We start from the raw sequence: 15,695 nt of genomic DNA, 5'->3' as shown, positions 1-15,695 counted from the left end.
GGCTGGAGTGCAGTGGCCGGATCTCAGCTCATTGCAAGCTCCGCCTCCCAGGTTCATGCCATTCTCCTGCCTCAGCCTCCCAAGTAGCTGGGACTACAGGCGCCTGCCACCTCGCCCGGCTAGTTTTTTGTATTTTTTAGTAGAGACGGGGTTTCACCGTGTTAGCCAGGATGGTCTTGATCTCCTGACCTCGTGATCCGCCCGTCTCGGCCTCCCAAAGTGCTGGGATTACAGGCTTGAGCCACTGCGCCCGGCCAACAATTTCTTAAAATAAGACAACAGTGAAGTTTGCCACATCAATGGACTCATACTTTCATGAAGAATTTGTCTGTGGCATGTGATGATGTTTTACAGCATTTTACCTACAGAACTTATTTCAAAATTGAAGTTAATCCTCTCAAACCCTGCTGTTCCTTTATTAAGTTTATATAATATTCTAAATCATTTGTTGTCATTTCAACAATGTTCACAGCATCAGAAGTATAGATTCCATCTCAAGAAACCACTTTCTTTGCTCATCCATAAGAGCAACTGCTCACCCATTAAAGTTTTAACCTGAGATTGCAGTAACTCAGTCATATCTTCAGGCTCCATTTCTTATACTAATTCTCTTGCTGTTTCCACCACATCTGCAGTTACTTCCTCCAATGAAGTCTTGAACTCCTCAAAGTCATCCATGAGAGTTGAATCAACTTCCAAACTCCTGTTAATGTTGATATTTTGACCTCCTCTCATGAATCAAAAATGTTCTTTTTTTTTTTTTTTTTTTTTTTTGAGACGGAGTCTCGCTCTGTAGCCCAGGCTGGAGTGCAGTGGCCGGATCTCAGCTCACTGCAAGCTCCGCCTCCCGGGTTCACGCCATTCTCCGGCCTCAGCCTCCCGAGTAGCTGGGACTACAGGCGCTGCCACCTCGCCCGGCTATTTTTTGTATTTCTTAGTAGAGACGGGGTTTCACCGTGTTAGCGATCCGCCCATCTCGGCCTCCCAAAGTGCTGGGATTACAGGCTTGAGCCACCGCGCCCGGCCCAAAAATGTTCTTAATGGCATCTAGAATGGTGAATCCTTTCCAGAAGGTTTTCAATTTACTTTGCCCAGATCCATTGGAGGAATCACTATCTATAGTGGTTCCTATAGCAGCAATAGTCTTACAAAATGTATTTCTTTTTTTTTTTTTAATTTTCATTTCTTTACAAAATGAATTTCTTAATAAGACTATAAGACTATAGCAGCAATAGCCTTAGAAATGTATTTCTTAATAAGATCTGAAAGTCAAAATTACTCTTTGATCCATGAGCTGCACAATAGATGTTGTGATAGCCGGCATGAAAACAACATTAATCTCCTTGTACATGTCCATCAGAGCTCTTGGGTGTATTGCCAATAGCAGCAAAATCTTTAAAAGAATCTTTTTGTTCTGAGCAGTAGGTCTTAACAGTAGGCTTAAGATATTCAGTAAACTATATTGTAAACCGATGTACTGTCATACAGGCTTTGTTGTTCCATTAAGAGAGCACAGACAAAGTAGATTTAACATAATTCTTAAGGGCCCTAGGATTTTCGGAATGTTAAATGAGCATTGGCTTCAACTTAAAGTCACCAGCTACATTAGCCCCTAACAGAAGGTCAGCCTGTCTTTTGAAGCTTTGATGCTACAATAAGTCGTAGATGCCATCTCCTTCCAACAGAAGGGTGTTTCATCTACATGGAAAATCTGTTGTTTAGTGTAGCCACCTTCATGAATTCACTGCAGCTTCCACATTAGCACTTGCTGTTTCACCTTGCAGTTTCATGTTATAGAAATGGCTTTCCTTAAACTTCATGAACCAACCTCTGCAAACTTCAGACTTTTATTCTGCAGCTTCCTTGCCTCTCTCAGCCTTCATAGAATTGAAGAGAATTAGGGCCTTGTCCTGGATTAGGCTTTGGCTTAAGGGAATGTTGTGACTAGTTTGATCTACTATTCAGATCACTAAAACTTTCTCCATATCAGCAATAAGGATGTGTTTTGCTTTATCAGTCACATGTTCACAGGAATTGTACTTTTAATTTCCTTCAATAACTTTTTCCTTGCATTTGCAACTTGGCTAACTGGCACAAGAAACCTAGTTTGCAGTTTACCTTGGCTTTTGATATGCCTCCCTCACCGAGCTTAGTCATTTTTAGCTTTTGATTTAAAGTGAGAGACATGTGACTCTTCCTTTCACTTGAATACCTAGAAGCCACTGTTGGATTATTAATTGGACTAATTTCTATATTGTTTGTCTCAGGGAGTAGGGAGGCCCAACAAGAGAGAGAGAGATGGGGGAACAGGCGGTCAGTGAAGCAGTCAAAACACACACGACATTTTTCGATTAAGTTTGTCATCCCATGTGAGTGCAGCCTGTGGTGCCCCCAAATGATTACAATAACAACATCAAAGATCACTGATCACACTGATATAATAATAATGCAAAAGTTTGAAATACTGTAAGAATTATCAAAATGTGACACAGAGACAAAAAGTAGCACATGCTATTGCGAAAATAGTGCTAATAGACTTGCTCAACACAGGGTTGCCACAAATCTTCAATTTTTACAAAACACACTATGATGTGCAATAAAGCACAGCACAAAATAAAATGAGGTATGCCTGTACTGAGCATCACTCTTCACAACCTCTTCAAAATGGTAACTCACCAGTGAGTGTGGTGCAACTGATGTCCTTTAACAAAAGGCTTAGCAGAGAGGCAAAAACTCCCACTTTCCTCAGGGCCCTTTTCTTTTCTACAGTCAACCAGGGTGCATGGCTGTGCCTTCAGGAAAGGAAATAAGTAGAGTATTAAAAGAAGTCCTTTTGGAAAAATGAACCGTCTGTCTATGTTTACTATTACCACTATTTGCCCTCCAGTGGGAGCAGGGAACAATAGTGAGATAGCTGTAAAACCATCTGAAATTGTTTAGAATATTTTCTACAAATTCATGCCATTTTCTAGACTGAAGTCATTCTTGAATTATGCCCAGCCAAGTTGTTAAACTTTGTCAAGTAGAGATTATTAAATGAGTTCCATATGACAGCATAGCCCAAATACAATGTCTGCTATGTAAAAATGTTCCAGATTTGATAATTGCACTATTAAGTTCTACTAGAGCAATTAAAATCCCATTAGGAAGTTAAAATCCCAAACAATGGAAGGAAGGAAGAAGTAAGAGACTTGACAAGGGGGAGAAATATGTCTCTTCCCATTCCGAAGAACAGGGGTAAATAAAGGAATAGAAACAAGAGAGGGAAGAATATGATGTAATCAACCTGACCTGGGCCTGCGAAGCCTCAGAGAAGGAAGCAGCAGCGCCAAGGGCAAAGAGGCTTTTGCCTTTTCCCTACTGGGACTGTGGAAGGAAGCTGTTCTGTAGCATGGATGGACTAACTGTGGTCCCAAAAGCATTAAGAGAGCAGAGCAGCATGGTCAGGAAGTGGTGTCTCTTGATCCCTATATGGCATAGATACTGACTAGAGAGCCTTTAGGCCCACAGGAGAATGCGGCAGAGAATCACTGGGGTCTCCAGCACCAAAGGCAGTTGTTGAGAGATGGCCAAACTGGGGGAAGTGGGGAGAAACAGGGGGCACAAGACCACAAATTTATCAGCTTTAGAGGCAAATGTTGGCACAATGCCCAGGTATGAAACTGAGCCAACTACCCAGAAGATTCCAACTTGTACACAACCAAAACCAGTGTCAGGCTTGAGGATCCCTTCAGTCTAACATCAAAAGGTCATATAAGCCCTGCCCTCTATACCCAGATGCCACTTTAGAGAGGAGCAGCAGTAGAATGGGAGGAATTTAAAATTCTGATCATTTATTTCAAAGAGAATAAATGAAACCTAATGAAATGAAACCAAATTTATTTCCAGCCTCTTCCACTATCCAGTGAAGAGGAAGGAGTAAGATTTGTGAGGAAAATCAGATCAGTAACTGAGAAAAAAGCTACATTTTATTTATGTATCCAACTTAGTAAGAAAAAATGTGATCCTGCCCTGTATACTACGTATACTAATAATCCAAAGACAAAAAAGGTCTGACTAGCGCTCTGCAGCTCACCTAAAAACTCATTTAGTTTTTCAGCTTTACAGTCGAATTTGAAATCCATATTCAGAAACAGGATAAATGGGGGAAATGTCTGAAACAGAAAAAAATGACAGTTTCATCGACTAATGCTTATGAAGCCCCAGTATCTGTAAAATAGGTACTATTATTATTCCATTTTACAGATGAGGAAACTGAGACACACATTCAGTAAATTGTCCAAGGTCACACGGCCAGAAAATGGTAGAACCTGTTTTGGAACCCAAGCATTTGTCTCCAGAATCCATGATCTCTGCAGCATTCTGTTGCCTCTATCATACCAAGATTTAGTGAGATAGTGGAAAACAAGAATCTTCAAGTATTGTTGGCAGATGCAGAAACTGGTGTAGTTACTCTGGGGAGCAATCTGACAGCACTTAGTAAAATTAAATATACTTTGTTCTACCAATTCCACTCTCAGGTTTATGTCTCAGATGGTCACACACAAAATGAGCTGAGACTTTGAGAGGCTGAGGTAGGAAGATAGCTTGAGCCCAGGAGTTCAAGACCAGTCTAGACACCATAGACAGAACCCATCTCTGTAAAAACATTTAAAAAAAAATTAGCTCAATGTGGTAGTGTACACCTGTGGTCCCAGCTATACAGGAGGCTGAAGTGGGATAATTGCTTGAGCCCAGGAGGTGGAGGCTGCAGCAGTAAGCTGTGATTGCACTACTTCACCACTGCACTCCAAACTTGGTGACAAAGTAAGACTATGTTGCAAAAAAAAAAAAAAAAAAAAAAGAGAGAGAGAGAGAGAAAGAGAAAGAGAGAGGGAGAGAGGGAGGGAGGGAGAGAGGGAGGGAGGGAGGGAGGGATTTGGGAAGTGTTCTCTCCTATTCTACTTTCTAAGAGTTTATGTAGGAGTGATATTTCTTAAAAGGCTGATAGAATTTGCCAGTAAAGCCATCTGGGCCTGGAGTTTTTTTGTTTTGATGTGTGTGTGTGTGTGTGTGTGTGTGTGTGTGTGAGAGAGAGAGAGAGGTTTTTAATTACAAATTGTATTTCTTTAGTAGATACAAGGCTATCAGGTTTTCTACTTCTTTCTGAGTCCATTGTGGTATTTTCAAAAATTTTATCTTAGATGAAACCTAAGTTTTTGAAGTTACTGGTATAAGTTGCTAATAATAGTCCCTTATTATCCTTTTAATATCTGTAGGATCTATAGGGATGTCCCTACTTTCATTCATATTTTCAGTCTTCATATTTTTGATCAATCTAAATAGAAGATTTGTCAATTCTATTGATCCTTTCAGAAAATTAGCTTTGTATTTCATTGATTTTCTCTATTGGTTCTCCAGTTTCTATTTTATTGCTTTCAACTTTTATCTTTTTAAATTTCCTTTCCTTTACTTATTTTTGTTTTAATTTTCTCTTTTTCTAGTTTCTTAATGTGGAAACTTAGATTATTTATTTCAGGTTTTTTTTTTTTTTAAAAATACAGAGTCAGAGTCTCTCTCTGTTGCCTGGGCTGGAGTGCAGTGATGCGATCTGGGCTCACTGCAACCTCCACCTCCTGGGTTCAAGCGATTCTCCTGCCTTAACCTCCCCAGTAGCTGGAATTACAGGCGTGTGCCACCATGCCTGGCTAATTCTTGTATTTTTAGCAGAGATGGGGTTTCACCATGTTGGCTAGGCTAGTCTCGAACTCCTGACCTCAGGTGATCCATCCACCTTGGCCTCCCAAAGTGCTGGGATTACAGGCATGAGCCACCGCACCTGGCCGATTTTAGGTGTTTTTTGTTTCCCATATAAGCATTTAAAGTTATATATTACTCTCTAACATTTCTTTAGCTGCATCTCACACCTTTTGCTTTGTTGTATTTTCATTATTTCTATTTATTTTCTGTGGCCAGCTGGCACAGAGAGAGAATCTGCGCACTTGGTGGAAGGAGAGCAGAGTGATTGTGGGACCTTTCATTGGAACTCAGTGCTGCCAATCTGGGTGGAAAACAGCACAAACAGAATCCAGCCAGTGCCCATGAAGGGAGAATTTAGACCAGCCCCAGTCAGAGGAGAATTGTCCATCCCAGTGGCTGGAACCTGAGTTCTGGCAAGCCCCACGACCATAGGCTAAAGTGCCCTGTATCCTAAACAAACTTGAAAGGCCGCCTAGGCCACAAGGACTGCAATTTCTGGGCAAGTCCTGGTGCTGTGCTGGGCTTAGAGCCAGTGGACTTGGGGTGTACATGACCTAGTGAGACACCAGCTGAGGCAACCAAAGGAGTGCTTGCATTACATGTTCCCCAACCACAGGCAGTGCAGTTTGCAGATCTGGGAGAGACTCTTTCCTTCCACTTAAGGAGAGGAGAGGGGAAAGTAAAGAGGACTCTGTTTTGCAACTTGAACACTAGCTCAGCCACAGTAGAATAGAGCACGAGGAGGAGTCCCGAGATCCCCATTTCATGTCCTATCTTCCAGACAACATTTCTAGACACACCATGGGCCAGAAGGGAACCCACATCCTTCATGGGAAGAACCCAGCCCTGGAAGAATTCATCACCTGCTGACTAAAGAGCTCTTGGGCCTTGAATAAACCTCAGTGGTTGCCAGGCAGTACTTACCCAGGGGTCTTCAGTGAGGCCCAGTGCTGTGAGGGTTTCAGGGGTGACCCAACACATTTCTAGCTGTGGTGGCCATGGGGAGAGACTCCTTCTGTTTGAAGAAAGGAGAGGGAAGAATAAAGGGGACTTTGTCTTGTGACTTGGGTACAGCTTGGCCAGGGTGAGGTAGAGTACTAAGCGGGTTCCTGGGGTTCCTGATTCCAGGCCTTGGTTCCTGGATGCATTTCTTGACCTGCCCTGGACCAGAGGGGAGTCTTTTGCCCTGCAGGGAGAGATCCAGGCTTGGCACATTCACCACAAGCTGACTGAAGAGCCTTTGGACCTTGAATGAACAACAGTGTTAGCCATGCAGTACTTGCTGCAGGCTTGGAGTAGTGGTGGCCACAGGGAGAGGCCCCTTCTGCTTCAGGAAAGGAGAGGAAAGAGTGGGAAAAACTTGTCTTATGGCTTGTGTGCCAGCTCAGCCATAGTAGAACAGGCCACCAAGTATATTACTAAGATTCCTGACTTCAGGCCCCAGCCATTGGATGGTATTTCTGGACTGAGGGGTAGCTTGCCACCCTGAAGGGAAGACAATAAACCTGGCTAGATGCACCACCTGCTGACTGTAGAGACATTGGGCCTTGAGGAAACATCAGCGGTAACCAGGCAGTAGTCACCGCAGACCTTGGGCAAGACCCAGTGCTGTGCTGGCTTCAGGTGTAACCCAGCATAATCACAGTGATGGTGGCTACAGGGGTGCTTGTGTCACCTCTTCTCCAGCTCCAAGCAGCTCAGCACAGAGGGAAAGACTTTGTTTGCTTGTGGGATATTAAGAGAAGAGAACAAGAGTCTCTGCCTCGTAATCAAGGGAATTCTCATGAATTTTACCCAACACCATCAAAGTGGTACCTCTATGAATCTACAAGAGCCACAGCATTGCTGGGCTGGGGGTTCTCACTAATGCAGATATGGCTGCAGTGACCAAAGACTTTGATCACAATACTAAATTCTCTTTGAATATTTGAATTGCATTCCAAAGAAGGATGGGTATAAATAAACCCAGACTGCAAAGTCTACAACAAATACCTAACTCTTCAATGCCCAGGCATTGATGGACATCCATAAGCATCAAGACCATCCAGGAAAACATGACATCACCAAACAAACTAAATAAGGCACCAGTGACAAATTCTGGAGTAAGAGAGATATGTGACCTTTTGGACAGAGAATTCAAAATAGCTTGTTTTGAGAAAGCTAAAAATAATAATAATAATAATCCAAGTAACACAGAAGGAATTCAGAATCCTATCAGATAAATTTAACAAAGAGAGTAAAATAATTTAAAAGAATCAAGCAGAAATCCTGGAGCTGAAAAATTCTATTGACAAACTGAAGAATGCAATAGAGTCTTTCAACAGCAGAATGGATCAAGCAGTAGAAAGAATTAGTGAACTTGAAGATAGGCTATTTGAAAATACACAGAGGAAACACAAGAAAAAAATTTAAAAGCCAGGCACAGTGGTTCACGCCTGTAATCCCAGGACTTTGCGAGGCTGAGGTGGGTGGATCACTTGAGATCAGGAGATCAAGACCAGCCTGGCCAACATGGTGAAACCCCCATCTCTACTAAAAATACAAAATTAGCTGGGCATGGTGTCATGGACCTGTAATCTCAGCTCCTTGGGAGGTTGAGGCAGGAGAATCACTTGAACCTGGGAGGCAGTGGTTGCAGTGAACTGAAATCATGCCATTGCACTCCAGCCTGGGCAACAAGAGTGAAACTCCGTCTCAAAAAAAAGAAAAAAAAAAATACCACCAGGGACAATCACCTTCACAAAAAGGAAGACGGATGGACAGATGGAAGAAAGCATCACAAAACAACTAGAAAACAAATAACAAAATGACAGAAGTAAGTCTTTATCAATAATAGCATTGAATGTAAATGCACTAAACTCTCCAATCAAAAGACATAGAATGGCTGAACAGATGAAAAAACAAGACCCAATAATCTTTTGCCTGTAAGAAACACACTTCACCTATAAAGACACACATAGACTAAAAATAAACAAAGAGAAAATGATATTCAATGCGAATTGAAACCAAAAAAGAGCAGGAGTAGCAATATTTGCATCAGACAAAATAGATTTCAAGACAAAGAAGGTCATTACATAATGATAAAGGGGTAAATTCAGCAAGAGGATATACCAATTGTAAACATATATGCACCCAACACTGGAGCACCCAGATATATAAAGCAAATATTATTAGAACTAAAGAGATAGACTCCAATACAATGACAGCTGAAGACTTAATTACCCCAGTTTCAGCATTAGACAGGTCATCCAGACAGAAAATCAACAAAGAAATATCAGATTTAATCTGCACTATAGAGTAAACGGATCTTATAAATATTTACAGAACATTTCATCCAATGGCTGAAGAATACATATTATATTCTTCCCCTCAACACATGGGTTATTTTCAATGATAAACCATATGTTAGGCCATAAAACAAGCCTTAATAACTTCAAAAAATATGTGAAATAATATCAAGTATCTTCCTTGACCACAATGGAATAAAATCAATAATAGGAGGAACTTTGGAAACTATATGAACACATGGAAATTAAATAATATGCTTTATGGCCAGTGGATCAACAAATACGAAAAAAAAAATTAAAAATATTTGAAACAAATGAAAATGGAAATATAACAGACCAAAATCTATGGGATATAACAAAAGCAGTACTGAGGAAAGTTTATAGCAATAAGCACCTAATCAAAAAAGTAGAAAAACTTCAAATGAACAACCTAATGATGCATCTTCAAGAACTAGAAAAGTAAAAGCAAACCAAACAGAAAATTAAAAGAAGACATAATAAATATCAAGCAGAAATAAATGAGATTCAAATTTTAAAAATACAAAGGATCAATAAAATGAACAGGTTTTTTGAAAAGATAAACAAAGTCAACAAATGTGTAGCCAGACTAAGAATAAAAGAGAGAAGACCCAAATAAAATCAGACAAAAAAAGGAGTCATTACAACTGATACCACAGAAATTCAAAGGATCATCAGAGACTACCATGAGCAACTAAATGCCAATAAATTGGAAAAGCTAGAAGACATAAATTCCTAGAGATATGCAACTTACTAAGATTAAATCATGAAGAAATCCAAAACCTAAATAGGCTAATAACAAGTAATGAAATCAAAGCCATAATAAAAAGTCTTCCAGCTAAGAAAAGCATGAGACCCAACAGCTGCACTGACTAATTTTACAAAACATTTAAAGAACTAATATGAATCCTACTCAGACTATTCAAAAAAAAAAAAAAATAGAGGAGGGAGTACTTTGAAATTCATTCTGTGAGCCAGTATTACCCTGATAGCAAAATCAAATAAAGACACATCAAAAAAAGGAAACTATATCACTGATGAACATTTATGCAAAAATCCTCAATAAAATACTAGGAAACTAGGAAACTTAATTCAACACCCCATTAAAAAGATCATTCATCATGGCCAAGTGGGATTTATCCCAGGGATGCAAGGATGGTTCAACATATGCAAATCAATGAATGTGATATATCATATCAACAGAATGAAGAACAAAAACCATAGGATCATTTTAATTGATGCTTTTAAAACATTTGATAACATTCAACATCCTTTTGTGAAAAAAAAAAAAAAAAAAAACCCTCCAAAAACTGGGTATAGAAGGACCATACCTAAACATAATAAAAGCCATATATTATAGGCCCACAGCTAGTATACTGAATGGGGAAAAAACTGAAAACTTTTCCTCTAAGATCTGGAACTAGACAGGGATGCCCATTTTCACCACTGTCATTCAACATAGTACTAGAAGTCCTACCTAGAGTAATCAGACAGGAGAAAAAAATAAATGGCATCCAAGTTGGAAAGGAAGAAATCAAATTATCCATATTTGCAGATAATATTATCTTATATTTGGAAAAACCTAAAGACTCCACCAAAAAGCTATTAGAACTGAAAAACAAATTCAATAAAATTGCAGAATGTAAAATCAACATACAAAAATCAGTAGCATTTCTATATGCCAACAACAAACAATCTGATAAAGAAATCAAGAAAGTAATCCTATTTACAATAGCTACAAATAAAATAAGATACCTAGGAATAAACTTAACCAAACAAGTGAGAGATCTCTATAATGAAAACTAGAAAACATTGATGCAAGAAACTGAAGAGGACACACAAAAAAAATTGACAGATATTCCATGTTCATGGATTAGAAGAATTGATATTGTTAAAATGTCCATACTATCCAAAGCAATCTACAGATTCACTGCAATCCCTATCAAAATACCAGTGACATTTCTTCACAGAAATCGAAAAATAATCTTAAAATTCATATAGAAGCACAAAAGACCCAGAAGAGACAAAGCCATCCTGAGCAAAAGAATAAAACTGAAGGAATCATATTACCTGTCTTCAAATTATACTACAGAGCTATAATAACCAAAACAGCATGGTACTGGCAAAAAAAAAAAAAACAAAAAAACAGACACATAGACCAATGGAATAGCATACAGAACCCAGAAATAAATCCATACATCTACAGTAAACTCATTTTGACAAAAGTGCCAAGAACATACATTGGGGAAAAGACAGTCTCGTCAATAAATAGTGCTGGGAAAACAGGATATACATATGCAAAAGGATCAAACTAGGCTCCTCTCTCTTGCCATATACAAAAATCAAATCAAAATAGATTAAAGACTTAGATCTAAGACCTCAAACTATGAAACTAATGAAAGAAAACTTTGTGGAAACCCTCCAGGACATTGGTCTTGGCCAAGATTTCTTGAGTAATATCCCAAAAGCACAAGCAATCAAAGCAAAAATGGACAAATGGGATCACATCAAGTTAAAAAGCTTCTGCACCGTAAAAGAAACAATCAACAAAGTGAAAAGACAAACCATGGAATGGGAAAAAATATTTGCAAACTATCCATCTGACAAAGGATTAATAATCAGAATACATAGGAGCTCAAACAACTCTCTAAGAAAAAAAAAATTGGTCGGGTGAAGTGGCTCACACCTGTAATCCTAGCATTTTGGGAGGCTGAGGCGAGTGGATTGCTTGAGGTCAGAAGTTCAAGACCTGCCTGGCCAACATGGTGAAACCCCATCTCTACTAAAAATACAAAAACTAGCCAGGCGTGGTGGCAGGTGCCCATAATCCTAGCTACTTGGGAGTATGAGGTAGGAGAATTGCTTGAACCTGAGAGGTGGAGGTTGCAGCAAGCCGAGATTGTGCCACTGGACTACAGCCTGGGTGACAAGAGCAAGATTCTGTCTGCCCCATCCCTCCCAAAAAAATAGAAAAAAAATCTAGGCCAGGCATGGTGGCTTACACCTGTAATCCCAGCACTTTGGGAGGCTGAGGCAAGCAGATCACCTGAGGTCAGGAGTTCGAGACCTAGTCTGGCCAACATGGTGAAACCTCATCTTTACTTAAAAAAATACAAAAATTAGCCAGGCATGGTGGTGCACACCTGTAATCCCAGCTACTAGGCAGGCTGAGGCATGAGAATTGCTTGAACCTGAGAAGTGGAGGCTGCAGTGGGCTGAGATCGCGCTACTGCACTCCAGCCTGGACGATAGAGACTCCATCTCAAAAAGAAAATTAAAAAAAAAAAAAAGAAAAAAATCTAATAATCTGATTTTAAAAACAGGCAAAAGATCTTAATTCACATTTCTCAAAAGAAGAGATACAAATGGCAAACAGGTAAATGAAAAGGTGTTCAGCATCATTAATCATTAGACAAATGCAAATCAAAACTACAGTGAGATATCATCTCACCTCAGTTAAAATGGCTTTTATCCAAAAGACAGGCAATAATGAATGCTGGTGACGATGGGGAGAAAATAAACTTTTGTATAGTGTTGGGGGGAATGTAAATTAATACAAGCGTTGTGGAGAACAGTATGGAGGTTCCACATAAAACTAAATAACTACCATATGATCCAGAAATCTCACTGCTAGGTATATACCCCTCTCCCGAAAAAAGACAAATCAGTATATGGAAAATGTATCTACACTCCTGTTTATTACAGCACTATTCACAATAGCCAAGATACGGAAGCAACCTAAGTGTCCATCAAAAGACGAATAGATAAAGAAAATGTGGCACATATACAGAATGAAATACTATTCAGCTATAGGAAAGAATGAGATCCTGTCACCTGGAGGACAGATATTAAGTGATATAAGCCAGGCACAGAAAGGCCGTCTGGAGCGGCCGCTGCCATCACTCTGGCTGCACAGGGAGGCACAGCCAGGGCTGCGTGCTTCATGGAGCCAGCGGAAGCTCCCCAGGTGCTGTTGCAGCCGCCCAAGCCACAGCTGTGGACCCAGGCATCCCTGTGCTCTCAGGACCAGGAGCAGGCGGGAGCCCCGCCCTTCTGGGCACAGCTGCAACCACCCAAACCAAGGCTATAGATCTGGGCCTCGCGCTCCACAGAGCAGGCAGGAGCCCTGGTCTCCTTGCGTGGCTTCTCCCTGCTGTCGGCACTTCTCCGATCTCACAGCACAGTCGGGGCCAAGCCCAGACATTGTTATGTCATGGCCCAGCCGGGTGTGCACATGCTCAGGGCAGGGCTGCCACGCCAGCCCCCTGCTTCCTCGGCCCCCTCTGGGCTTTGGGCACCAACAAGCATAGGAGGGAAGCTGAGGGAGGGGCTGAGAGCAGCTTGGTGCTGGCCTGCAGGCGCCCCTTGGCACCTATAGCCTGGGCGCCATGAACGGTAGCAGGAGGCAGACAGGTTCCTGGGCAGAAGTGGGTAGGTCCTGGGTGAGGGCCTGAAGGCTGGGGTCTGGGTTGCCAGTCCCACTTACAGGAGTGGGAACTCGTGGCGCTTTTCCCGGCCAGCCCATGGTTGCTATGGACCAACTGGGGGTCACCTCTCTGCTGAGAGCTGAACATTTGTTGGGATGACTGGCCTAGTGGAGAGGAGCTACCCTCTCTGCTAGGAGGTTGGGATACCCTGGCTGCAGAAAGGAGCTGCCCGCTGCGGGGTTCCTCTGAGCTGTTCTATTGCTCAATAAAGCTCCTCTTTGTCTTGCTCACTCCCCACTTGTCTGCATACCTCATTCTTCCTGGTCGCAGGACAAAAACTCGAGACCCACCAAAGGGCGAGGCTAAAAGAGCTGTAACACAAACAGTGCTCAGACATGCCCCTGGCTCACCACACTGGAGGCAAAGAGAAGGAAAGAAGAGCTGCAGCCCTTCAAAAAGCCCAGATCTGGGAGCTCCCCAAGCCAGGGCTGTGACCCTCTCTCTTGGACCCTGCAATTCCTGGCGTCTCCAAGCTTCCGGGCACCAATGTGTTCCCTGGTGCCAGCCGTGGAAGCTGCTGGCGGTGCATCTGGTCTGGCTGCAGAGTCGCAGAGAGCTGGCACCTGTGCTGGCAACTGGAGCTGCTTGTCTTGCTGCAGCAGCCAGCATGTCTGACTGTGTGCAGTAGCCAGACCCTGTGCTTGCTCACACACCCCTTGCCATTCCATGCCTGACTTGTTCTTGACAGGCATGGGACCCAGGCCAGCAGCGTGAGCCAAGTGCAACCTGCCAGGCTGAGTGGGTGAAATGAGCCCAGAGGGCCCAAGCAAAACTTGGGCAAAGGAGATACTGGCCACAAAAGTTTCTGGACAGAAAAACAACACCCCAAAGATCCTGTAACATACGGTCTCATTCATTTGTGGGAGCTAAAAATTAAAACAATTGAACTCATGGAGATAAAGAGTAGAAAAATAGGAAAGATAGTGGTGGTCAGTGCAGGGGGTGGACAGACAAATGAGGATAATGGGTACAAAAATATATTCATAGTTAGAATGATAAGATCTAGTATCTGATAGCACAACAGGGTGATTGCAGTCAACAAAAATTTATTGTACATTTTAAAATAGCTAAAGGAGTATAACTGGAATGTTTGTAACACAAAGAAAAAAGGATAAATGCTTGCTGTGATGGATACTCCATTTACCCTGATGTGATTACTATGCATTGTATGTCTGTAATAAAATATCTCATGTACCCCATAAATATATTCATGTACTACATACTCATAAAAATTAAAAATTAAAAAGAAAGTAGACATTGGAAGAAAGTAAGAAATAACATAAGGAGTAGGAAATGGGTGCATCTGGGTTATGAAGCACTGCATTGGGAAATAGTTTGTTTTGTTTGTTATTTTGCTTTTATTAGACATTCTCAGGAACCAAAAGTGCTATAGATCAATTGGCCTTACTTCATTGAAAAGTTTTCCCATGACAATCTCAGACACTGCTGATGAGAATTTAAATCTGTTCAATTAGTCTGGAAGGCAATTTAGCGACACATATAAAAAAGCTTTAAAATTGTACATAGCCTTTGATCCAGTAAATCCACCTACAAGATTTTTTTCCCTAAAGAATTGATTAAAAAAAAAAAGTCCTTAAACATGTATGTATAAAGGATATTGATTGCAGAGAACATGAACATTTACAAAAATCAGAGAAAACAAATATCCAATAATATAGTATTAGTTAGATTATAATATATCCGAATAAAGGGATATGGAGTAGCCATTCTAAAAACAACATTCATATTTGTAGATTATGACATGATTATTGTTCTAGTTTTTTATAATGCTTTAATAAATGTGTACCCATTCAGTTCAGTTAATTAAAAGTTATAGAATCTCCTGTGTCAAAAAAAAAAAAAAAGGAATAAGTTAGACATATTTGTGTGGCTTTATTTCTGAGTTCTCTATCCTATTGATTTATGTATCTGTCTCTTTCCTTCCACCAATACTACACAATCTTGATTACTGTAACTACAGTAAGTCTTACAGTTGGGTAGATTCATTCCTCCCTTTATTCTTATTTTTCAAAATCTTAGCTATCTCATTCCCTTACCTTTCCATATAAATTTTAGAATAATCTTTTCTTAATCTACAAAAAAATCTTGTCTGGGATTATGAATTGTTAGACTTCTTTATCTGTTTGAGGATAATTGATGTCTT

The 15,695-nt window shown here is 40.7% G+C and overlaps 1 protein-coding gene across 1 annotated transcript in view; it reads right to left on the bottom strand.

The window, feature by feature from the left end:
- Positions 1–15,695, bottom strand: part of LOC126935030 (tripartite motif-containing protein 3) — a 172,194-nt gene that overhangs the window by 125,987 nt on the left and 30,512 nt on the right. The gene's annotated exons all lie outside the window — the stretch shown is intronic.

The sequence above is a fragment of the Macaca thibetana genome, chromosome 14, assembly GCF_024542745.1.
Source record: "Macaca thibetana thibetana isolate TM-01 chromosome 14, ASM2454274v1, whole genome shotgun sequence".
Taxonomy (NCBI): domain Eukaryota; kingdom Metazoa; phylum Chordata; class Mammalia; order Primates; family Cercopithecidae; genus Macaca; species Macaca thibetana.
The sequence above is the reverse complement of the archived record's forward strand: the minus strand, read 5'-3'. Positions and strand labels throughout refer to the sequence as shown.